This window comes from Bufo bufo, chromosome 1 (assembly GCF_905171765.1).
Source record: "Bufo bufo chromosome 1, aBufBuf1.1, whole genome shotgun sequence".
Lineage (NCBI taxonomy): Eukaryota > Metazoa > Chordata > Amphibia > Anura > Bufonidae > Bufo > Bufo bufo.
The window spans coordinates 33,664,853-33,671,280 of record NC_053389.1 but is presented as its reverse complement, the minus strand read 5'-3'; the positions used below and the strand labels follow the sequence as shown (position 1 = coordinate 33,671,280).

Below are 6,428 nucleotides of genomic sequence, written 5' to 3'. Positions count from 1 at the left end.
CGGGTGTATAGGGAGAGGCATTACCAGTAGAAAGAGGGAGGTGCTCATGCCGCTCTACAGAGCACTAGTGAGACCTCATTTGGAGTATTGTGCTCAGTACTGGAGACCATATCTCCAGAAGGATATTGATACTTTGGAGAGAGTTCAGAGAAGAGCTACTAAACTGGTACATGGATTGCAGGATAAAACTTACCAGGAAAGAATAAAGGACCTTAACATTTATAGCTTGGAAGAAAGACGAGACAGAGGGGAGATGAGAGAAACTTTTAAATACATAAAGGGAATCAACAAGGTAAAAGAGGAGAGAATATTTAAAAGAAGAAAAACTGCTACAAGAGGACATAGTTTTAAATTAGAGGGGCAAAGGTTTAAAAGTAATATCAGGAAGTATTACTTTACTGAGAAAGTAGTGGATGCATGGAATAGCCTTCCTGCAGAAGTGGTAGCTGCAAATACAGTGAAGGGGTTTAAGCATGCATGGGATAGGCATAAGGCCATCCTTCATATAAGATAGGGCCAGGGGCTATCCATAGTATTTAGTGTATTGGGCAGACTAGATGGGCCAAATGGTTTCTATGTACCAACATGGAGGCCAAATTACTGTATTATCAGGATGCGCGCAAGCAGAAAAAATTGTCAAACTCAATCAGGCATATGGATTCATGCAGCTTTTTACACACCTCGGGCTGATGCCTATGAATAGATCTTTCATTGTAGCAAGTTTAGAAAATTTTTATTCGCTTGCTTGGCCGAATGTCACAAAGACATTAATTCATCGTGAAGCACATTTCTTTGTGAGTAGGGGGCGCAATGACAGGAAACGGTGGTTGCACACCCCCGTCACTGAACCCCTCAGATGCCGCGTTCATCGCGGATTGCGGCATCTGAAATTAAAAAAAAAAAGGGCTATCAGGGATTAATTGGTGAAAAATAAATAAATAATAATCACCTTATCCATTTGAGCGTGAAAAGGCTTGATTGAAGATCTTTTGCGATGCGTGGTGACATCATACGTCATTGTGCACGAGATTTCGCGTAAGTATGTTTTTTGTTTTTACCGCTATTTCAGGGAAAATGTATTTGTTACCATGAAGCATGAGGAAATTCGGCTTTGTGGCGAATCGAATGTTCGCTGAAATTTGGATCGAAGTCCACATCAGATATTTCAATGTGCTCAACAATAGTCATATCCCATACTGTACTGCTGCAGCTTCTATTGCCACTACCACTACTCTTCACAGCTGCACATCTACTACCTTGTTGGTTCCATATTGTGCTGCCTATGCTCTCACTACTACTGCCGCTACTTCCCATATACAACTGCGCATCTTGTGCCTTGTCTTTGAGGTTCCACATCCACACTCTACTACTGCTGGTCCCCTAAAAAAAAAAAAGAGAAAAATTGGATGCTTGTTCAGAACAGGCCACAGCTTCTTCCAATATTACTGTGTGTATAAACGCAGACAGTCATCTGCCTTCAATAAGGGACACGTTATTGAGTACCTTTTTTTTTTTTTCAAAGTATAACAGATCCAAAAGTGTGGTGTTTTTGTAAACTCCCTTATTTGTTAACTATGCCCAATTTACAGGTGAAAGTCGAAAAATCTTGAATATCATGCAAAAATCCATTTATTTAAGTATTGCAAATTAAAAGGAATTACATTAATGCAGTTTTAAATTAGAATTTTGTAAAAAGGTTCAATATTCTAGGCTCAAAGTGTCACACTCTAGTCAGCTAATTAATCCACACCCCCTAAGCAAAGGGTTCCTGAGATTGTGACTTTGGGGTTTCATAAGCTGTAAGCCATAATCATCCAAATTATAACAAATAATGGCTTGAAATATCTAACATGTAATGAGTCTATCTCTCTAGCGTTCAGAGAGGATCCGTCTGGTGTCTGTACAGACGGATCCTCTCCTATAATGCAGACGTCTGGATCCGTTCAGAACGGATCCGTCTGCATTATAGTTTAGAAAAAATTCTAAGTCTGAAAGTTGTTCAGATGGATCCGTCCAGACTTTACATTGGCCTCATTCACATTGTGGTACAATTGTTCAGGTAGTGGGACTCCTACACTCAAAGCCTATGCACTAAGTGAAAGGTCTGCCAAAAATTACAAGGAACCGACACTGCAATACACCCTTTTTTACACAAAAAGGAGGGCATCATACACACCCTTGAAAAATTATGATTGGTGGCCTGCTGGTGACACTCAAAAAGATTTGGAGCAAGGGCTTGCTGATCTGACCATCCAAAAAATGAGGGGCGAGGGCCTGCTGCTGAGCTGACCTTCAAAAACATTTTAAGCAAGGGCCTGCTGGTCACCCTCTAAAACATTAGGGGCAAGGGCCTGCTGGTGAGCTGACGCTCTAAAACAGGCATCCTTAAACTGAGGCCCTCCAGCTGTTGCAAAACTACAACTCCCAGCATGCCCGAACAGCCTACAGGTATCAGCCTACAGCAGGGCATTGTGGGAGTTTTACAACAGCTGGAGGGCCGCAGTTTGAGGATGCCTGCTCTAAAACATTATATGCGAGTGCATGTTGTACAGCTGATGCTCTAAAACATTATATGTTCGGCTGACGCTCTAATTCATTAAATGCGAGTGCCTGCAGGTGAGCTATCGCTCTAAAAAGTTATATGCGAATGCATGCTGTTCAGCTGATGCTCTTAAACATGATATGTGAGTGCCTGCAGGTGCGCTGATGCTCTAAAACATTATATGAGAGTGCATGCTGTTCAGCTGACGCTCTAAAACATTATATGCGAGTGCCTGCAGGTGAGCTGACGCTGTAAAAAATTATATGCGAGTGCATTCTGTTCAGCTGACGCTTTAAAACATTATATGTGAGTGCATTTTGTTCAGCTGAAACTCTAAAACATGATATGCGAGTGCCTGCAGGTGCGATGACGCTTTAAAACATTACATGCGAGTGCATGCTGTTCAGCTGATGCTCTAAAACATGATATGCGAGTGCCCGCAGGTGAGCTGACGCTCTAAAATACTATATGCGAGTGTATGCTGTATAGCTGACGCCCTAAAACATGATATACGAGTGTCTGCAGGTGAACTGACGCTCTAAAAAATTATATGCAAATGCATACTGTTTAGCTGCCGCTCTAAAACATTATATGCAAGTGCATGCTGTTCAGCTGACCCTATAAAAAAAATTGAGTTGAGGGCCTGCAGTTGAGCTGACCCTAAGATTCAACCATATACTCTTTTTTTGTGGTGGAAAAGGTGCATGGAAATACACTACAGTAGATTGAGTACATTATAAAGGAGATATTAAAATTGTCTTTATGTTCATCATCAGCTCAGCTCTCCTCTGGTGGAGTTGAGAAATCAGGAGCAATCCAGGCCTTGTTCATTTTTATCTGAGTCAACCTGTCAGCATTGCCAGAGGACAAGCGGATACGCTTATCTGTTATAATGTCACCAGCAGCACTAAATACACGCTTAGACAAAGCGCTGGCGGCAGGGCAGGCCAGCACCTCCAAGTCGTAGAGCGCAAGTTCGTGCCACGTGTCCAGCTTGGACACCCAGTAGTTGTAAGGCACCCAGTAGTTGTAAGGCACTGAGGGATCTTTTAGGACGCTGACACGGTCTGCTATGTATTCCTTCACCATATTCCAAAACTTTTCCCTCCTTGTACCACTAGGCTGCGCTTCAGGGTGAGGTAGCTGGAGGGGTGTCATGAAAGTGTCCCATGCCTTGGAGAGTGTTGCCCTGCCTTTGTTGGAACTGCTGTGTGTTCCACTTGTCTCCCTTCCTTGGTTGCCTGGAAAATTTTGGAGCAATCTCTCAACAATTACCTTCTGGTATTGCACATTTTACTCGTCCTCTCCACCACAGGAATGAAAGATGAGAAGTTCTCTTTGTAGCGGGGGGTCGAGAAGGGTGAACACCGTCGTGCCAAAACACTGCCTCTTCCAGCCAGTTGCGATGCTGCGGATCCCTCCCCTTCTGTACTGCTGTCCTCAATCGGCTTGCCACCTTCCCAGCTTGGCTCAGTGATTTCATCGTCCACCACCTCCTCTTCCGCTTCCTCACTCTGGTCATCCTACTGACTTGTTGACCTAACAAGAACCTCACTTATTGACAACTGTGTCTCATCCACATCATCCACTTTGCGAAACACTAATTGCAGTTCCCCACTGTCACCTTCTTCTGACTGTGGATGCTCAAGAGTTTGGTCATCAGTGCACACAATCTCCTCATGTCCCTCTTAAAACGGGCTTGGCGAGAGACCCAAATCAAGAAATGGCGATGAAAACAGATCCTCGAAATATCCGAGTGTGGCATGACTTGTTTGGCAAGACTCTCCATGTTTGGAGGAAGGAGTATCAGAGTGAGGATTTTGTTGACCAGACTCTTGGCTACTGAGACTGGACTTGGTGGAAGACAGGGTGGTGCTTAACCAACTGGAAGCATGATCTGCTGCAATCTAACCGACCACCTGGTCGCACTGGTGTGACTTCGAGAGTGGTGTCCTGCGCTGCCCTGCAAACTGGGACATGAAGCTAGGTATCGTGGATGAGTGTGTTTCTTGTATTCTGGCAGCAGGTACAGTTTCACCGAGCCCAGGGCCACAGCCTCTGCATGCAACATCAGCAGCACGGCCACTTCCCTGTCCCTTACTGCTCGCCTTTAGCATTTTAAATGTTATATATGCTTGCAAATACGTACAGTAGCGCAGGTTTTGTAAGTGTATGCACTAATAATTTACACTGAATGTCAGATATTGTTAGGATGCGCAAACGTTTTACAGGAGATGTAGAGCAAATAATGTCGCTGTCTGCAGCGTCTATGAAAAAAGTACACTGAATGTCAGATAATTTTAGGATGCGCACACGTTATACACGAGATGTAGCGCAGATAATGTCGCTGTCTGCAGCGTCTATGAAAAAAGTACACTGAATGTAAGAGATAGGCCTCATGCACACGACCGTTGTTGTGTTCCGTTCCGCAAAATGGGGTTCCGTTTTTCCGTGATCCGTTTCCGTTTTTGTTTCCGTGTGTCTTCCTTTATTTTTGGAGAATCACCAGTCATGAAGGAAAGTATAAAAAAATCTAAGTCAAGTTTGCCATGCAAATGATAGGAAAAAAACGGACGCAGACGCGCGGACGCGGATGACAATCTTGTGTGCCTCCGCGTTTTTTCACGGTCCCATTGACTTGAATAGGTCCGCGAACCGTTTTCCTTGAAAAAAATAGGACAGGTTATATTTTTTGGACGGACTGGAACGCGGATGCAGATGGCAAACGGTGCATTAGCCGAGTTTTCAACGGACCCATTGAAAGTCAATGGGTCCGCAGAAAATCACGAAAAACAGAACAACGGACACGGAATAATACAACGGTCGTGTGCATGAGGCCTTAATTTTAGGATGTGCAAATGTAACACTACAGTTGTAGCAGAGGTTGTGTCACTGTCTGCGGAGGCCAAACAATTGCACGCAATTTAGCGCAGGTTGCACTAAAAATATATATTGCTGCCAGATACAACAATAGCCCTTAAAAGGATTTTTGGGTCTCTAACACCAACCCTGCCTAACAAAAAACAAAATAATAATTCAATGCAGCCTAACATGAAGTCAGCCATGTGTGCAAGAGTACCAACAGGCAAGACATCGATGTCAACATCCAGATGACTCTCCATCTCCTCATCCTCCTCCTCTTCTGCCAATCCACGCTGAACAGATGGAATTAAAGTTCCATGGATACTACCCTCTGTAGCAGAGGCAACTGTCTCCAGCTCCTCCTCCTCCTCTTCATGGACCAATTCGCGCTGAGAAGACGAACTGTGGGTGGTCTGGCTATCATCCTGTGTAATGTCTTCCCCCATTTCCTCGTCTGCCACATTCAGAGCGTCCTCCTTAATTGTGAGCAGCGATCATTTGAGTAGACACAGCAGTGGGATGGTTACACTGATAATAGCATTATCGCCACTAACCATCTTTGTGGATTCATCAAAGTTTTTTAAAGCCTCACATAGGTTTGACATCAATGCCCTCTTCTCGCTTGTGAATAGTGGCAGTTGACTCGAAAAGTCAACAACCATGTTGCAGCTGGTATTCCACAACTGCCCTCTGTTGCTCTCAAAGCCTGGCCAACATGTAGAACGTAGAGTTCCAGCGTGTGCTCACGATGCACAACAGTCGGTGAGCTGGAAGCCCCAAGCGCTGTTGCACGGTTGACAGACCGGCTGAAGCTGTAAACGACGGTCAGAAATGGGCACACAAGTGGCACGCCTTCACTAATTGCTCTTGCAAATTGGGGTAGGTTTTGATAAACCTCTGAACCATTAAGTTTAAGACGTGGGCTAGGCATGGAATGTGTGTCAGGTTGCCAAGCTCCAAAGCAGCTACCAAGTTACAGCAATTGTCAGACACAACCATGCTTGGTTGTAGGTTGAGTGGCAAG

At 44.4% G+C, this 6,428-nt stretch overlaps 1 protein-coding gene across 3 annotated transcripts in view; it reads left to right on the top strand.

Moving 5' to 3' along the window:
- LOC120993044 (venom serine protease inhibitor-like) overlaps positions 1-6,428 on the top strand; it is a 242,274-nt gene that overhangs the window by 86,873 nt on the left and 148,973 nt on the right. The gene's annotated exons all lie outside the window — the stretch shown is intronic.